We start from the raw sequence: 9975 nt of genomic DNA, 5'->3' as shown, positions 1-9975 counted from the left end.
AGTCCTTAGCCAGGGCGCTGATATTAGAATAACACAAATTCCGCTGACTTGAATCCTGCAAGTGTTTCCGCTCTCTTAGCTGGGACATCTTGTGTAAGTAACAAATTAGGAGGTTGGGTTTGTGGTACTTCGTCCTCATCCTGGAGATGTTAATAAGGAGTTTTAAATCATGTTCAAAGAGTTTAGAGCTGTGTGTTTGTAAGGTTGTGTGAAGACAAAATGCATGATTTGGTGTTTTCGTGGAAATTTAGCTGAAGGTGATGTTAGGTGCACCCTAATATTTTCAGTTTTCTTGCTTGTTTTTTTATACCTTTATTTTTTTTGTTCACAGGTTTAATTTGTATCTCTTTACTTTTATGGGGTTTTTTTATTGTGTTTTTTCTTTTTTTTTTGATATTACTTGGATAAGGAAATTAGCTCCGTAATCAAGTGAAATGTGGTTCTGATTTGGAGTTGGGGGAGGGAAGGAGGCAGGGATTAAGAGCAAATGAAAACCACTTACAATTTCAGGCAAAACTACTCTTACAGAGACTGGTACTGCATAAGTCAGGCATGATCCTATTCAAACAATACTTTTGTTTAGGCTAATTTCTTCCTGGAAGTGTGTGGCTAGCATATGCACAAGTAATTATATCATTAGTGATATAATCTTGTGCGTGAGAGATTGCTTAGTGACCTGAAAACTGTTTTAACATACTTTTGTTTATTGGCAAACTGAATGGAGAACTGGCACTTTTTTAAAGCATCAACTAACATTTTAAGCTCAGGGTTTTGTTGTTCAGAGAAAATAATGGAAGTGCTGCGTGCAGTACACTTTAATTTGTGCACTAAGAATCCCGGACCTTCTTGTTTTGTATTGCTGTGTTAGTCCCACCCCTGCCAAAGGTCTCTGTGTGTAAATCATAGTTACAGAAGCCAGTAGGTCATCGCCTCCTGTAGGATAAGTGCCTTCGCAGGGAATCTGTAATAATACAGTTTCTGCAGAAAACACATCTTATATCATTTCAGTTTGGATCAAATGCCTTCCATGAGGCTGTTATCCTATTCCACCAAATTCTGTAGTAAAAACTCATTGGCCTGGATCCTTAGTCCTTCTGCGGCTGTGATAGTCCTGGCCTCAGCAGCTGGCAGAGGATTCCCAGGTAGCAGAAGCAGCCCCTTATTTGTAAGGTCCTCCCCCAAAATGACTTCTCAAGGAAGAAAGGAGAATGGACATAAACTTTCACGTTTCTGTTATTCCTGCCTCCCCTGGGTGCCGGACTGCTCTAAGGGATGAGAAAAAGCTATAGAGGGGTGTAGAAAGCTTTGCCCCATGCCCCTGCTTGGAGCGGTGTTGAGAGCAGCTTGGGCGCAGTATGTGACTGAGACCTGGGGAGAAAGAAGCTTCACAGCAGAAGAAATACCTGTTTGTAGGGACTGAGTCAGCGATAATCAGCAGTACCTTTCCTACTAATGGAAAACAGAACTTAATTGGTAAAACATGTTACTTTCTGATACACTTATTTTCTTTCTTTTTTCTTGGACATATCTTTGGGGCCACAATTGCGTGTTTATTCTGTTTGAGGTTGGTTTATATCAAAACAAAAAACTTAGAGTGCCTTTTTTTTATAGTGTCTCTGCCATGCACGTTTTTCAAGAAGGACTGAATTTTTAACTCATGTCCATTGTTTCATGTTCTGACAGTTTCAATTTAGAGTTTTCCCAAATATATTTTTTGTAGCAATGGGTTTAAGGTCTTCCCCCCCAGGAGCAGAGAGAAGGATGTGTACTTGGGCAAATACTCTACTGTAAAATCTTAACTCTACATTGAACTCATAACAAGACACATGATGAAATGAATTAACAATATACAGTCTAAACTTTCATTTGACATTCTTTACTGGAAACCATCGATTAAGTTGTAAGAGATTGATATAACGTAATGTGATTTACCGCTGACCTCCTCATGCTCCCAGTGCACCCCCAGCAGTTGGTACATGTACTTATCCAAGAATTTTGACATTGATAAAGGCTGAGCTTCAGACTTCTAAATTAAGACCGAAAGGTCTGGAGGTAGCAGAAATGATCCCACGCTTACACAGCTCTGACGCACCACTGCTGTCATCTATCAATAAGAGTTCATTGAGATACAGTAGAGAAGTGCTTCTAAATCAAAAAGATATATTTCAAGTACTGCAGAAAACACAGTGCTTGGAACTGGAAAGCCATTCTTCAGATTGTACAAGGAACAGAGGGTGTTTTAGGCTGATAAAACCCAATGGTGAATTAATCAATTTGTTTATACAATGCAAATAAACTTTAGAACTATGACTCTTGACTGGTCTCAGTCAAGACCAGAGCAGATCGTAGTTAAATAGGTAATAATATAGGTAAACGTATTCTATTTCTCAAGCTGTTCAGAACTTTAGGTTTGCACAAATAAGAAGATAAAATTGTTGTGTTGCTGAATTTTTCATGACGGATGAATGTGATGAATTGGATTTTTTTCTTCGGTGCTGCTTCTGCCACAGACAATGTTAAAAAACCCATGAGAGTTTATAGCAGCTTCTGTCTCTTACCATGGAAAGCATTAGTGCGAAAATAAAAGAAACTTCCATTTATACTGGCTCTGAATTAATGCTAAGTAAAATGCTTGCTTGATAAAATGAATCATTCTATGAAGATGTTTCTGATCTAATTCTCTTGTTTTGCAAGGCAATGAGTAGTTTAAATAGAATTTACATTGTGGTGTGTGTGGATAAAATCCCTCATATCCTTGCTAGTCATCCTTTCAGGCCTGTCCAGCATGGAAAATAGATTTATGGTACAGGTTGGATGTCACAATGACCTTTTCAGTGGAGATATGCTTGAACCTAAATTTCTTCTGGTTTGTATGCCACTAATGTGGAAGATGCAGTGAAAAAGGCTGCTTTTAAAAAATCTGCATATCTCGGCTTTGTTTCTAGAAATAGTTAAAATGGTGTTTGATATCATTAACACTTGCCTAATGAACCAGCCTTGGGACAGCTAAAGAACAACCTCTTTACCACTTCAAACAGTTATTTCACTTTGCACCACTTCAAAATAACTGTCAGTGTTGCCAGTAAACCTAATTTATTTCTACTGACTATTAGACTTCAAAAGCTATTTGCTCGCAAGGAGGAAAATTACATACATTAATTACCAATTTTGGCAGTAACAGCAAAAATGGTAAATGTAGGTTCTTGAGAGGATCACTGCTGACACCTGTATTTATAATTTTCCGAGCTTAGAAAGTGTTACAGGTTGTGATACTGTAAGATCTGAAGCATTTTAATGCTCCTAATGTGAAACAAACTGTACCAGGCTTCACAACACACATTAATCATGTGCTGTTGATATACTGACAAAATAAGGGGACTGTCTCTTCTATTTCCCAGCTTTCAGCGACTGTCTTTTCTGATATCTAATTCAATAAAAGTGTGTTTATGTGATGTAGTCAAGTGATCCAGCTGCAGCATGGCCAGGAAAGGCAGGAGCTCTTCTCCTTTAGTGGCTGGATGCTAAATCTTTATACTGTTTTATAAACAACTGTCTCGGTTTGCGAAGGGGAGTTGTGCCCTTGTTACTTGGTTATGTTAAGAGACTGATAAGGTAGTGATTGATGAAAAGGAAGAAGGTCGAACAGCTCTGAACGGAGGAAAATGACGTTATTCACTGTTTTTGTTACAGAACAGAACTGATTTGCAGGGCAGGTCGTTGGATGGGCAAGAACAATTGAGCTTCAGGATCAGAACAAGGCTAGGCAGAAGAAATAATATAGGAATTAATATCTTCAGAATCAGTTTGGCTTGAAAAAAAGAAAAAAGTACACACAGATTTCGGAGAGAGAGAGAAGTAGCGGTAATCCCCGGTTACGCATCCTGGTGCAGCGTGTTGCAAGTGCCAGGCTGTGGGTGTAGCTCCCCCCCAGCACTGCTACTCAGCCTGGCCTTGGAGGCTCATCAGCACTTGGCTTAAGGGTACAGAGCATGACCATGGTTTTCAGTAACAGAACTGGGAAAGTGTCTTGTATTTAAAAAAAAAAAAAAAAAAATGGAATTTCTTATTCATTCTTTTGTTATGAAAGTTCAGTGATTTTTTTTTTTAATTTTATTTTTCTTCTTCTCCCTCCGTTTTATGTATGGAAGATACTTGCTTTTCTGTTTGGGCCATAGCCTAAAACATATTGCTTGTTTTTTAATCCCTTTATACCATTATCCCCAGGAAACCACTGAATCTTTGGGCGCAAATTCCAGAATGCAGGATGTTCTGTGAACGTTAATAGATCTTTTTGCATGTCTGAAACTATTTACAGCAATAAATACTTGCACGTGATTTGAGGCAATGGTTGCAGGTCCTCAATGCTTTGGTAGTGTTTAGCGTGCTCTTTGGTAGAGAGTAATGCTATACTTGAACATTAGCCTTCAGTACTTTAATGTACTTGACACAAATTGTAGGTCCCACATTTTGTGGAATGATTTGCAAATCAAACACTTCTTTTCATTCTTTGTTATTCTTCCCCCCACTTTCCTATAGTTGGGCAACTGTTAAGCTGATTCTTGGTCTAGAAGGAGTGGCAATCAGAGCTCTGAGGACCAGAAACAATACGGACTTTTTTTAATATTCTGAGACGATAAGACTTGACCTCTTGCCACTTGAGCCTGTGTAATCTAGCTTTATAAAAAATATCTTATTGCTAGTAAAAATTATTTTTCTGTGTTATCATGCTATAAGATAAAGTATTTTAGTGCTTTGAATGGTATAAACCTTTTTCAAGTTAATGTTTTTATGCTGCATAGGAGAAAAAGGACTTTAAAAAAGGCAGCAAACCTTTAGCCGATTTGCCTGTCTATGAAGCAGACTAGAGTATTTGCATGGGGGTGAGACAAATTAGTAGTAATATGCTGCTGTATGATATGGGATGTTTTTGTAGTTGTTAAAATAACCCTCGGGAGATGGTTGCATTTGTAAATACAAGATTATATGTTCTCCTTTACCTGGTTATTTAGGCTTTGATCCAAAAATCATAGTAATTTCAATAGACTTTGGATCAGGCCTTGATTTTTTTTTTTATTTTTTTTTTAAATGCAAAAAGAGATTTGCCATTGGTTTCAGGCAGATTGGATTCAGGTACCCCAGAAGAAATATTGTAGAGTGTTAGACTAGGGCTTTACTGGGAAGTGGGATGGACGCTACAAAGAACAAGCAGCCTCAGTATTCCGCAGAGCGACGAGTTCAATGCTTTTTTCAAATGTGGTGTCAAAAGATGTGTGAAGACTTGCTGTGTAGTAAACCGTTAATTTGAACCAACTGCTGGCCGTTTTGGTGAGGATCACAGAATTTTCTGATTTATACAAGCAAACCTATTCACACAGCATGAATGCTGAAATTCTGTTTTTTTTAAAAAAATATTCGATCTGTTTCATTAATTATGTAGTACTCAAATTGCATCACAAACTACTGCCAAATGTGCTTTACTACTCCACTCTCATGCCCCGTCTTTGCTAAGAATATGCACGTTTGCTCAAATGCATAGCATGTAGGTCATGATCTTCCTTTGTCTAAATGTTATGTTTTTATTTGGTATAAATCTGAAGAAACAAGCTGTGCTCTTTCAAATAGCTCATATAGGGCTTCATGACATCAACACAACATACAGCAAAATACCTCTTTTTGTTAAACCAGTTGAAAAAGACTTACAATGCATCAATTTTATTTCCAAGAAATGCAGTGCATTGGCTTGAATGGGATTTTTTTTTTGATGTTACTAATAGGCGATGTAAAATATGTTCAAATATCAGACTATAAACCACTAAATTTTACCACCTTTGAGTGCTGGCTTCAGTGGTAACTACTTGCATTAGGGTAATATTGTATTCTAACGTATGAATCAGGAATATATCCGAAGTATCTTATTTAAGTACTAGGACTAAATTTTAAACTTGCCCTGCTCTTCTTATTCCATTTGAAAAAGATTTTGCTCTTTTTGCAGATATTTTTATACTTTACAATGAACTTGCCAGTTAATGTTCATTCTTCTCCCGCTCCTTCAATATTGAGGCTATAGGATAGTCTGTTTTTCTCATATCTTCAGCTTCGCATTCTAATGAATGTGAGGCAAAGAAAAGGAGGGTGAAAATATTTCTTATGGATAGTTGTTTTTCTATGCAGTTAACAACTTCTTTTTAATGAAGACTATTGCCCCATAATTCATTTTAAAAAGGGTGTCTTGAAAGCGTCAAAAGAGGTTATCATCCTTCTAAGATATAATTGTAATTGAAATCTCTCTACAAGAGACCGAGGCCCTGCATACTGAAGGGAGCTTTTGCTGGCAGCACCGTGAAGTCTTTCTGAGAATTGGTTCTACATATGTTTGTTAATATTTTGGTGAGTGCGGACAGAAAATTTGGAACGCTGTCTAGGGCAGATAGGATAGATGACCTCTCTTGCGCAGACCTTACAGTCCAGGGCCCAAACGCTTATGCACATGCATAACTTAATTCTTGTGAGGACTCCCATCTACGTCAGTGAACTACCCACATAAGTAAAGATGCACATGTGCAAACGTGTTGGCAGGATCAGGGCCTCGTTTCCAGCCCTGTTCTTTGAAATTCCATGCTTAAACTCTTGTAAGACCCCGAAGAGAAAGCGCCTCTTGGGAAGAGCTGAGCATCTCCTGTTCATATTGCAGCGAGTGGAAGCTGAAATCATTTGTGTAATACGATGGGGCCAACAGGTCTTTCTCTTTCATGGCTCAGATGTGCACTGATTTAATAACTCCCATTACTCCAACGTTTTCATAAAGCTTACCATGAATTGCAATCAGTCTAGTTTACATTTTAAGCATTACTTTTTCTTAAATGAGGGGCTTGAAACCAGTTTTGCAGATTGACGACATCAGAAGATTTTCCAACTTAATGAAAAAATCCAAATGACCGCGTAATATTTTCAAAGAACAGACTGATGGAGGCTGGCCTGTTGTCAGAAAAATAGTGAATGAATTAACTTTGCTACATTATGATTTAATTTAAAATTAACTTATGGTTTGTTGACAACATTCATATTTCATAGAATAGGTGTAGGGTGCAAGTTTTCTGTATTTCCTACCATGAAGAAAAAAACGCATTAACTCTGACATCTGTTTTTAGCACTTTCCTTCATATTTTTGGATGAATGCCTGGCAAAAGCTGGAAAGCGACTAAGAGATCAACCAAAGATGGCCTAAGGGCCTGTTCCCAGCTGGTACGACATCTGGAATGTTATATATAGTGGATAAATTCAGAGTTGTAGTTTAATAAGATTGGTATTCAAGCATTCGGCCTACAGCAAAGGAAAGGACAGTGAAGCTGACAGCATGCGTGGTGCATAATATGTCAAGGTGTCTGAAATATAATTTGCTGGGTTTTCACTTTCACTTTGGCAGATCCCTTATGCTTACATATAAACTTTCATCTAGTATTGTTTTGAACCCTTACAAAATAAAGGGTGAAGTCATATAGGTATTATATCCAGAATCTTATCTTTTCACTAAGCTTAGAGTATGTCTGAGTTTCTTTCTTTTTTTTCTTAGGAAAAAAGTGCTAAAGAAAGATTTTTATGAGCTGCCTAGAAATAACTTAAGCTGCTACCTTTGCAAATTTTAAGTATGTGAAGTCTTTTACAGTGAAGATTTTACAGAATCATAAACTATTCAGGAATCTGGACTTGTGCTCTGTGGAAGCATACTTGCAAGATTTATGTCTTAGAAGGCCTACTTTTTTTTTTTTCTGTTTAGGGTTTAGTTAATCTTCGGACTGTCTAATCCCTAAACTGTAATTAACCGTGTTGCTACACAAGCCCAACAAAGTAGCCGGCAGGGATCAGCGGAGAGCCACCTGCTTACAGCGGCTCTGAACACGCTAATGCCAGGTCAAAAAAACTGAGCTGAAGGTGATTTTTGTTTGCAGTCCTGTAACTACACTAATTAGATAGTATGCTTGCAAGTCCCTCTACCTTTGCGTTGCCTTTTTGTCCCCCAATATGAGGTGAGCATTGCATACGTAGTGCGGTGCAGGCCAGAAGAGGATAGAGGCTGTGTGTCTAGTCCTGCGATGGGCAAAGCAGTTCAGGGACTGGGGCCAGCTCAGGGCTGCGGCTGGGAGAGTTTCCGTGAAGCATCTCTGCGTGGGGCCGTGCAGTTCTGCACAGGATCCCTTTCTGTTCTGCAGCACCACGGTTTCTCTCTCTGATCCTCATCTTTCCTGTAGGATGCTGGAGCAGGGGGGAACCCGTAAAACTGCACTTCCAATATGAAAGTCACAGGAGTGTGGCAAGGGAGTGGGAAGTGGAGGAGGGCGCAGTGTGTGAAGTGTGACAGGGCTGTAATTGATGGGGGGGGGGGGGTGGGGGGGTGTAATGTGAGGTCTTATCCCCCTGCTTGTTTATTTGTGTGGGTTTATTTTCAAAAAAGGACTTGCTTTATAATTCCTCAGTGCATTGTGGTTATTTCTATGTTATTTATTGCTATGCAAGTTCTTGTAGGTGAAGACAAGGTACTTGAATATGATTTGGCAGGAGACCAGCAGAGTCTAGGAGGAGATGGACCTGGAGTAGGAGGAGAGATGACTTTTGCAGCTGCACTTTGGTAGTGGTTTAGATTTGGAGGTGGGAAGGGCAGATCTGAAATGACTGCAGCTGACAAGGAGCAAGCGGATTTGTCTGCAGGGTAGTGTCACTAATTCCTGTTTAGCTGATGGGGATGTCAACAAAATCTTGCTATAAACTTGTGTGTGCCGTGCAGGTATATGTGTGTGTAGTGCAACTGAGGCTTAAGAGGCTGAGATCATACAAAACAAGAACCGTGTAGGCTGTTCGTTCCATACTAATACTAACAAGATAGAAATGTTTAGTTGTTATATGTAGGAAAACATAAAAAAGGGGTGATTACTTTGCAGATCTTGTGACTATCTCCTCCTTACGCTTCCTTGTGCTCACCCAAACTTGCTCTGAATGAGTTTGGGGATAACCAGCAAAATCCCTATTGATATCTACCACTATTTTCTGGTATGCAAAGTAATAATAACAAAATCTAATTCTAGGTGGTGCTTACAAAGTAACATACTTCAAAAGAACAGATAGTCTTGTGAGATTAATTTAGCACCTCCTATCACAGAATGTGAAGTAATTGCTTTGGCTTTTTTCTTTTCCTTTTGGTATGATTCCACTTCTGTAGTATCTGTCATTACAATACTTTCTATCTAATAATGCTCTGAAGAGATCCAGAGTCTTGACGGATTGTTTGCCAACATGCTCACTTTTCAGTTTTCTCTGTATAGATTGGTTATAGAATATTTCCAGTCGACTCAACATTCTTCAGACTGAGTATCTGGATTATTACTTTGCCTCTGGAGTTGCTGCCATTGTCTGTTTTGATCTCAGCCCTTCCCTGATTCTTCTGCTCTCCTGTCCGGATAGACGGTGTCGCGTGCTTTCATAGGCAAGTCTCCAAGCGCTCAGGTAGCCTAATGGGTCTTCCCAATCTCAGACAGCTGTTTTTCTACTAGGATAACTTTCACTTTTTCCAGACTATAAATAATGCATATTTAGGACAGCAAAGCGGCCACCTAAACCAAACACTGTGTTAGGGTGTAACATGATGTTAGCACCGCAGTCTTGTGTGATTTTTGACAGTAACATATTGCCCAGTCTCACATTGCTATCTGTTAATTTAAAACCGGTATAATCTGATGAAAATAAACAAAATAGCGGGATTGGAAATGGGAGGGATGGGGCTCTGACAACTTTAAATCTAGGACTTCTAGCTATTTTTATAAGCTTCTACATGTTTGGGGTCTGATCCTGTGCTTGTCCTGAAGACCAAGCTTGCTATGTCCCTGTTATCTGTGTGGTACGAGATTACATGAATTAAGTTAAACCATATGGAGTAGATATTAGCTTACATAAATAGTGTAGATTTAGTTGGAGGAGGACCTTCAG

At 38.9% G+C, this 9975-nt stretch overlaps 1 protein-coding gene across 6 annotated transcripts in view; it reads left to right on the top strand.

Moving 5' to 3' along the window:
* Window positions 1–9975, top strand: part of ADAMTSL3 (ADAMTS like 3) — a 199159-nt gene that overhangs the window by 48567 nt on the left and 140617 nt on the right. The window lies entirely within an intron of this gene.

This window comes from Larus michahellis, chromosome 9 (assembly GCF_964199755.1).
Source record: "Larus michahellis chromosome 9, bLarMic1.1, whole genome shotgun sequence".
Taxonomy (NCBI): domain Eukaryota; kingdom Metazoa; phylum Chordata; class Aves; order Charadriiformes; family Laridae; genus Larus; species Larus michahellis.
This window is presented reverse-complemented; position numbering and strand designations above follow the sequence as displayed.